We start from the raw sequence: 10001 nt of genomic DNA on the forward strand, positions 1-10001 counted from the left end.
AAGGAAGCAACTTAGTTTTACCTCTTCACTTCCTCTTCCGTTTCTCTCCGGTGCCAGCCTAGATCTCGGGACGTGATCCTCTTGTAGTGGAGGAGTATTGTAACGCCCCGAGACCGATGCGCCAGGTGTCATCCAGTTATTCGTTGTTGTTGCCTTGTCTTTTGCTTGCGTGTTGCTTCTTGCCATGTCATCATGTGCATTGCATCATCATGTTTTCAAAACTTGCATCCGTCCGGGTTCCCCCAGTTCTGTCCGTTGTCCGTTCTTAGCCCAGACACACTTGCACATCCCCGCGGCATGCCTAAAATATTAGTTTATAAGTGGTCGGAAAATGTTCTCGGAATGGGATGAGAGTTGGCATGCGGTCCTGTTATGTTGTAGGTAGACCGCCTGCCAAGTTTCATCGCATTATGAGCTCGTTTGATAGCCCAACCGTTAAACTTATAGCGGCATTATAGTCAGTCATGCGTCGGACATTTCCGGTCTCCGGAAACCTTGCCGGGCTGCAATTCCTTCTCTCTCTTCTCAGCCAATCCACACACTTGACCTCGTTCGCCTACCCCTCTTTGCGCAGTGCATAGACCCCTCTCGCGCGTCCGAAACTCCACCCTCTCGCCGAAGCCGTTGGATCGTCAACGGAGGGTCCAGAAACCCCACAAATCCCCCCAAACCCTAACCCTGCCTATAAAAGGAGACCCCCTTCCAATTTTGGACATTCCTTCCTCCCCTCCTTGTTTTCCGCGCCCCCAACCCGCAGCCGCCACCTCCACCTTCCAGCCGCCGCCGCCACCTCCATTTCCGTGCCCGGCCAACCCCCTCGCCACCACTTGGCGTGCCGCTAGTGGCCAGCCGCCGCTCCAGCAGCGCCCGCGGCCAACCGAAGCCGGCCACGTGGCCCTAGGCTCCCCACTCCGCCGCGAGGCCCATCCACGGCCCGCCGCAGGCCGAACCAAGCCCGAGCGCGCCGCTTGCTGCCGCTCCTCTCGATCTACCCCACCACCGCTCCCAGTGCCGCCGCACCGGACCTCGCTGCCTCGACGCGCCATCGCCGGCGACCACCACCGCCACCTCGCGCTCGCCTCCTTCCGCCGCAGTATGAATCCAACGCCTGGATGCGTCACCGTTGACCCCGTGAGCTTGCCGCCGACCCCGTCCTCGCCCTGCCGTCCACCATCGCCATGGCTTCCTCGACACCGACCTCGCCTAAGTCCAGCCAGATCCGGCCCAGAGACGTTCGGATCAGCCGCCCCCGCATCTGTTCCGGCCAGAGCCCGCCGTGCCGCCGCACAGGAGCGTCGTCCCGTCGTCGATCTTCACCGTCGCCGCCTCCTGCCTCTCCCACGAGCACGAGAGGCACGCACGCCTCCCGTGTGTGGGCCTCGGCCCATCGCGCCACGTGGCCCCGCGGCCTGCTTCCCCGAGGCCTAGCCGCCAGCTCGCCCGCTCCGGCCTGCTGCTTCCGCTCCACTGACTGGGCCTAGGCCCATGGTGAGCGCCCCATCACCCACTGCTCTGTTCCTGTTTCGGCCCATAGTGTTTTTTCTCTGTGCTGCCTTTTGTCTATTATTCTAGAGGATGGATGTTTTGTAGAAAAGTCCCTAGAGTTCATGCATATGATAACTCACAAACCGTGCATCCAAATTGAACAAACTTAATATGTAAAATGCTTAGAATTTTGTCTAGTTTCTTAATATCCAACTTTCAGGCATGTAAAATGTTTGAAATGTTGTTTGCTTAAATTTGCTCAAATGCCATGTTAAAATGATTTAATTCATAACTAAATAACCGTAGCTCCATTTTAAATAATCTTTATATGTAAATGGGGTAGAAAAATGCCTAGTTTAACATGGTGCACTCATCTTGCATGTTTAACAACTGTAAAATATGGTTTAAAGTAGAACAGTACCAAATTCATATTATGCACATGAGGATTTTCCAGAATTGTGTTTGTTATTTTCGGCCTCATTTAAACTTGCCTAGATAGGTAGTTTTCATATGCTTCACCCCTTGCCATGTTTAATAACATTTAATATTGTTGGGTACATAAAAGAGATCGAACTAAATAATCAAATGTGGTGTTTCGTCAATATGCAACTCGTTGCATATTGAGCTCCACTTAATTTGTAGTATTGTTTGTGCACTTTGTCATGCCATGCCTCATTAAACCGGACATGCATCATACTTGGTTGTGCATCGTGCCATGCTTATGTGATGGTTGTTTACTATGTTGTTTGCTTCTTTCCGGTGTTGCTTCTTCGGGTTAGTTCGTTCGACTTCGTCCGTTTGTCTTCTTCATGGACTTGTTCTTCTTCCATGCAGGATTTCAGGCACGATGACCATACCCTCAAAATCACTTCTATCTTTGCTTGCTAGTTGTTCGTTCTACTTCTATGTCGTGCTACCTACCACTTGTTATATCATGCCCCCCATGTTGCCATGTCAAGCCTCTAACCCACCTTTCCTAGCAAACCGTTGTTTGGCTTTGTTACTGCTTTTGCTCAGCCCCTCTTATAGCATTGTTAGTTGCAGGTGAAGTTGAAGTTTGTTCCATGTTCGGGCATGGATATGTTGGCATATCACAATATCTCTTATTTTAAGTAATGCATCTATATACTTGGTAAAGGGTGGAAGGCTCGGCCTTATGCCTGGTGTTTTGTTCCACTCTTGCCACCCTAGTTTCCATCATACCAGTGTTATGTTCCTTGATTTTGCGTTCCTTACGCGGTTGGGTGTTATGGGAACCCCTTGACAGTTCGCTTTGAATAAAACTCCTCCAGCAAGGCCCAACCTTGGTTTTACATTTGTCTAACAACCTATTACCTTTCCCTTGGGAGTAATTAACCCGAGGATCATCTTTATTTTAACCCCCCCCACCAAGCCAGTGCTTCTCTAAGTGTTGGTCCGAACCGAGCCGCTTGCGGGGCCACCTCGAGGAAACTCGAGGGCTGGTTTTACTCGTAGCTTGTCTCATCCGGTGTTGCCCTGAGAATGAGATATGTGCAACTCCTATCGGGATTGTCGGCACATCGGGTGGCTTTGCTGGTATTGTTTTACCATTGTCAAAATGTCTTGTAACCGGGATTCCGAGACTGATCGGGTCTTCCCAGGAGAAGGAATATCCTTCGTTGACTGTGAGAGCTTGTGATGGGCTAAGTTGGGACACCCCTGCAGGGTTTGAACTTTCGAAAGCCGTGCCCGCGGTTATGTGGCAGATGGTAATTTGTTAATGTCCGGTTGTAGAGAACTTGACACTTGACTTAATTAAAATGCATCAACCGCGTGTGTAGCCGTTATGGTCTCTTTTCGGCGGAGTCCGGGAAGTGAGCATGGTTCTTGTGTTATGTTTGAACGTAAGTAGTTTCAGGATCACTTCTAGCTTCACGATCGTTGCCTTGCTTCTCTTCTCGCTCTTATTTGCGTATGTTAGCCACCATATTTGCTTAGTGTTTGCTGCAGCTCCACCTCATTACCCCTTTCCTACCCATAAGCTTAAATAGTCTTGATCTCGCGGGTGTGAGATTGTTGAGTCCTCGTGACTCACAAATACTTCCAAACAGTTGCAGGTGCCGATGATACTAGTGCAGGTGATGCAACCGAGCTCAAGCGGGAGCTCGATGAAGTTCTTGATTGTTGTTTTGTGTCTCTTCCGGTTGATCAATAGTGGAGCCCAGTTGGGACGATCGGGATCTAGCATTTGGGGTTGTCTTCTTTTACTTTAGTTCTGTAGTCGGACCTTGATTGTATTCTGGATGATGTATGTATAACTTGTATTTGTGTGAAGTGGCGATTGTAAGCCAACTCTTTATCCCTTTCTTATTCAGTACATGGGATTGTGTGATGATTACCCCACTTGCGATTAAACTACCATGCGGCTATGCCTCTAAGTCATGCCCCGACACGTGGGAGATATAGCCTCATTGTGGGCGTTACATGATAGTTCTCAACCTAGAGCTCTGCACACTGGCCATGGCAAGGACGGACCAACAAGAAAGACTAATGAGGAGGAAGAGGTAGATTGATTTTCGGCTAGGTACTAGTTCCCCCTTTATAACCTAGTACTAGCACTAGTACTAAAACATGCATAGTGTGAACACATTCAGGTTTGACACGTACTAGGTGTGAGCACGTTTGTACTTTATTATACTACTCCCTCCGTCTAGGTGAATAAGTCATCTTAGGTTGTGCACCATGACCAAGAAGGAGGGGAGAATGAGAGAACTTAATGTTTATTTGCTAATTAATAGCATTGCATGCAATGAACTAACCACTGCATGTCGTGTTTGGTAGTCTTGAGTCATTGAAAACATGCACACCCCACATCTCTTATTGGTTGATATGTTTAGAAACAAGAAACAGGGTGGGAGCATTTGTATGCACTTTTGGAGTGTGATGGGAACAAGCTAAAGATTAATTGATAGTTTTGGTTTCGAGGCCCGAAACGGCTCCTGATGAGTTTAGTGGAACATAAATTTCAAGTACTCCCTCCATCTCCAGTTTACGAGGCTTGCACGTGTATCTAGGTCGTCAATGTAACTTATATAAAATAAATTGTTTAACATAAAAAATACTCTGAATATTTGAAGTTTCTAATGATTTTTTATAATGTATGTCTGTTATTAAGTTGGTCAAATTAACGAGCTAGGTACACGTGCAAGACTTGTAAACTGAGATAGAGGGAGTACTACACTGCTCAAATGTGGTAGCATAAGTTAGTGATGTAACTGGTTGTACATGTCAGACCAAGCCGATCTGTGTCCCTTTGGTGAGACGCGGGTCCGACCGACTGTCTGTTGGTGCGACCGACCGTAAAGTATTATGCGATGGAGACTTCTGGTTGTTGCTTCGATTGATTGTCATGACCAAGCATTCTAAAACTAATGATAAATCAATTACCATCTTTTTCCAAACGACCAAGTATTTTCACAGGAGTACAATACATATAGATGGAGTGATTGTCAAGGTTGCAAACCGACATGGCGTTGCAAGTTCACTGCAGCAGCAACCGACTAGGTCACTACATCGCTGGCGGGGAAGGAGGGCAGCTCACCTCGCCTACGATGCATGCCCAGTGCCGCTGCTGCAACTGGTCCCGGGATTTGTCTTCTCCTACCGCCCATTTGAACAGTTGCATCGGCTGCTCATGCCATTGCGCAGGCATGCGTGTTCTTTCCTCCGCAGTCGACTCCGTGAATATGATCTCTGCCATTAGCCCTAGCTAGAAATCAACGCGACGCTGCCAGATGCTGACATCCCTCTGCATCTCTCCCATGAGATCGACTTGCGCCTCCGCCTTATGCAGCGCTAGGCGCGGCTCCTTGGAACTTCTCTCCAATTGATGTGACGCTTCCTCGATCCGACTTGCCCTTGCTGCCCACCACCTGAAACGCAGCCCTGGCATGTCCTTCGGCGCCACCGATCTGTGATTCCAGAGCAATGGATCCCCTCTAAAACACATGTGGGTTTCGCTCAAAGGCAGCAGTGCTGCGGGCCGCAGCGAGAGGGCAGCCCGCGGGATCCTGGGATCTAAGGGATCCTCCATGGCGGGATCCGGTGGGCGAGGCGGGGAGGCGAGCCTAGGCGCTGGGAGAGCCCTACGAGGCTGAGATAAAGATAGTAAGTACTCCACTCCGTCCATATTTAAATACAAAGGCCACCAACAGTAGCCCTGGCAAAAATTGATCATGCTCCGTGCATCCTAGTTTATTGGCCCCCTTTTTTGTGCCACTTTTTATGACATGCATAAATATTATGTTACTTAAAATATGGTCAAAATTGGCATAAAATATGAAGGAGGCCAATGGAAGTAGCAACCCATGATTTAACTACTCGCATGCATGCAGTGGAGTAGTAATGTATTTCTTCCTCCCTCACATCCACTCAATTTGCATGTGTTGTATTAATTGACCATCAATGAAGTGAAGGACTTTACACGCGTCAAAGTATCACATGGGCTGGATCTTCGTACAAAAATGTGTCCCCCCGTGTACCCGCGTGTGCATGCGAGGGAATGAGTGCATGCGTGGCATGCGTGCGCATCTTCACTTCATGCATGTACCGCCAGTGTGCCTCAGAGAGGATGAGTACATTCTTCTGGAACCAGCAGCACGTCACTGTGATCAACCCACACAAGGAGGTCGCGACAATGCCTCCACATGTGCCATGTGGCTTCATGAACTGTAAGAGAGACATTGTGGCAACCAAATTATGAATAAATACCACACTATAGCATGTAAGCTTTGAGTCATATATGCCTAATGTAGACGTTCGTTTAATTCTTATAGTTCAACTCATTCAAAATCAATTAGTTTTTATAAAAAAAAGCTAGGGCCTCTTTGATTTGTAAGCTACTACTCCTGCCTAGGAAAGAAAGAGAAAGGAGAAAGCTAACAGGGGCTCCTGTGAGGAATCCGGGAAGCGCACCCCTTCGGAGTGCGCTGCGCCCGTTGATGACTTGCGGGAGAGTTCCAATAGCAAGAGATCCAAAGCTGCTGCACCTACTGTGAAGAAGGTCCCCACAGGGCTGGCTCGCGCTGATGGTACCTTCACTATATGTGCCACCCTCGACGACAAATAGGAAAGCGCGCTCGTTGCCTTCCTGTAGGCGAATGTCGATGTGTTTGCATGTCAACCATCTCACATCCCCGGTGTTCCCAGGGAGGTAATCGAGCACCATCTTATTGTATGCCCACATGCTCGGCCCGTCAAGCAGAAGGTCCGGAAGCTAGCTTTGGAGCGGCAGTAGTTTATTGCTGAAGAGATCAAGAAACTTGAAGTAGCTGGTTTGGTTAGAGGAGTGTTGCATCCAACATGACTGGAAAATCCAGTGGTGGTGCGCAACGTGAGTGGGAAATGGAGGCTTTGCATAGATTTCACATATCTAAACAAGGCATGCCTGAAGGACGCGTTCCCCTTGCTACTATGGGTACCACCAGGTCTTCATGTCCAAGGAAGACGACGGGAAGACCGCTTTCATAACCCCGTGTGGCACGTACTGCTTCGTACATATGCCCTTCAGGTTGAAGAGCACTGGATCCACTTTTGCAAGAGCAGTACAGATTGACTTTGAGTCCCAGCTGCACAAAAACATTGAAGCTTACATGGATGATATAGTGGTCAAAACTAAGGACAAAATGACTCTCATTCAGGATTTGGAAGAGACCTTTGCTAATCTGCGCAGGATCAACTTGAAGCTGAACCCAGAGAAGTGTGTGTTTGGTGTTCCTTCTGGCAAGCTGCTTGGCTTTTTCGTGTCCCATCAAGGGATAGAAACCAACCCCGACAAGATCAAGGCTATCGAGCAGATTCAAGCACCCAAAACGGTTAAGGACGTGAGGCATTTGACTGGGTGTGTTGCCGCACTAAGCAGGTTCATTTCCAAGTCTGCCGAGTGCGCCTTGCCATTCTTGAAAAATTTGAAGAAGGCGGGACTCGTGGTGTGGACCCCGGAGGCAGACGCTGTGCCACAAGATTTGAAGACCTATCTTTCCTCTATGCCCACCTTGGTCGCTCCCAAACCACAAGAGACGTTGCTGCTATACTAGCGGCAACTAATCAAGTGGTTAGTGCAGCACTGTGGCGTAGTGGGGAGTGAATGAAGCAGTAGCCATAGTCACTGTCCCCTCTGGAAAGGAAAGTGAACCCGTCCCGGCAAGTTCAGATGAAGTTCAAGACAAAGAAGAGCAATGCAGCGAAGACAGTTCCAAGGTCGCGCCAAGGAAGAAGGTGATGCAGCACCCAGTGTACTTCGTCAGCTCCCTGTTGCAGGGGGCTAGGTCAAGGTACTCTGGCGTGCAAAAGTTGATTTTTGGCCTCATCATGGCCTCAAGGAAGCTGCACCACTACTTACAAGCCCACGAGATCACGGTTGTCACCCGCTTCCCTTTGCAACGCATACTCAGAAACGTCGAGGCCACTGGTAGAATAGTATAATGGGCCTTGGAGTTATCCAGCTTTGGTTTGAAGTTTGAGAGCACATCAACTATACAGAGCAGAGCACTGGTAGAGTTTATCGCAGAATGGACACCAACCCCTGATGATGAAATGTTGGAGACAGTCATCCCCGGCAAGGAAGTGCCCCCAAGAATGGATTACGTATTTTGATGGTGCCTTCTCCCTACAAGGTGCAGGGGCTGGCATGCTTCTCATTGCTCCCATTGGGGAGCACCTTAAGTACATCCTCCAGATGCATTTCCCTTGGGAGAAGGCTACCAACAATACTACAGAGTATGAAGGGCTCCTTGTCGGGCTCAGGATTGCAACAGAATTGGGAATCAAGAAGCTGATCATCTGCGGAGATTCACAACTTGTGGTGAGGCAAGTAAACAAGGACTACAAAATCCCATTGATGGAGGCATACGTCAAGGAAGTGAGAAAGTTGGAGGAGCGCTTTAACGGATTGCAAATAGAGCACGTGCCCTGTGTGGAAAACAGCATTGCTGATCATCTGTCATAGTGCAGTACATAAAAACTCCCTGTGGAACTAGGGACTTTTGTTCTCCATCTGACTCAGCCCTCCGTGTCCCTAGAAACAATGGCCAAAAAGAGGAGGAAACTGGACTCTGGCAGGCCTCTCCCGGCAGAGCCTTCCGAAGCCCCCGGCAGAGAGCTTGCCGGCAACAACTCCCCTTCGATCAGTGAGATGCACCCTCCCACCAGACCATCGGTCCCTGCGATCGAGGAGTGCGCTCCCACGAATGAGGAGGTGCCTCTGGTCCTCGTTGTCGAGCCTCTAGCTCCAACTTGGGCACGGCATATAGTTCATTTCCTCCAAACAGGAGAATGTCTTGAAGATCAAGAAGAAGCTGAAAGAGTAGCCCGGAGGGCCAGTATGTATCAGTTCATTGATGACACGCTATACGGAAGAAGGCCCAACGGTGTGAAATTGAAGTGCATTTGTCGGGAAGAAGGAAAGGAACTGTTGGCAGAGATACACAAGGGTATGTGCGGCTCACACATTGGATCGAGGGCCCTGGATGGAAAAGCCTTCCGACAAGGATTCTACTGGACCACGGCCCTCCAAGATGTGATCGAGCTCGTCACCAAATTTGAAGCCTGCCAGTTCCACTCCAAGAACATCCATCAGCCTGCCCAAGCTCTCTAGGCAATCCCTTTATCATGGCCCTTCTTGGTTTGGGGGCTCAACATCTTGGGCCCTTCCCCGGGGGCTTTGAGTTCTTGTTCGTCACTATCGACAAGTTCACAAACTTGCCAGAGGTGGATCCCGTGAGGAAGGTAACCACATAGTCAGCTATCAAGTTCTTGAAAGGATTGGTGTGCCGCTTCGGGCTACCTGCCCAAACCATCATCGACAATGGCAGCTAATTCACGAGCGCGCCTTCATGCAATACGTTCATGCCCTTGGAAGCAAGATATCATTTGCCTCTATTGCCCATCCCAGGAGCAACGGGCAAGCTGAGAGGGCGAACGTTGAAGTGTTGCGAGGCCTCAAGATAAGAACATTTGATAAGCTACAGAAGTGCGGCATGCGATGGATCAACGAGCTGCCGGTGGTTCTTTCGTCTCTCCGTACGACACCAAATCGAGCTATTGGGATAACTCCCTTCTCCCTACTCTATGGGGCAGAAGCAGTTATCCCCATGGAACTCATATACGGGTCACCTCGAGTGCTTGCCTACGATGAAGTAGCGCAAGAACAGCACCGACGTGATGATGTTATGCTACTTGAGGAGAATAGTCTCCGGGCTGCTATGCCTGCTGCACGCTACCAGCAAGCTCTTCTCGCTATCACAGCCGCAAGGTTCATGCCCGAAGTTTGAAGAAGGCGACCTTGTCCTTAGGCGCGTTTATTCTGCCAAGGGTACAAACAAGTTGACGCCGAAGTGGGAAGGCCCTTATCGGGTAGTACAAGTCACCAGACCTAGCGCAGTCTGTCTGGAGACCGGAGATGCCATTCAGTTGCAAAACTCATGGAACATTGAGCATCTCCATGAGTTCTACCCATAAGGCGCGACTATCAGGCCCTACCCGGCGGCCACCCTTTT

This window comes from Triticum urartu, chromosome 7 (genome assembly GCF_003073215.2).
Source record: "Triticum urartu cultivar G1812 chromosome 7, Tu2.1, whole genome shotgun sequence".
Classification (NCBI taxonomy): domain Eukaryota; kingdom Viridiplantae; phylum Streptophyta; class Magnoliopsida; order Poales; family Poaceae; genus Triticum; species Triticum urartu.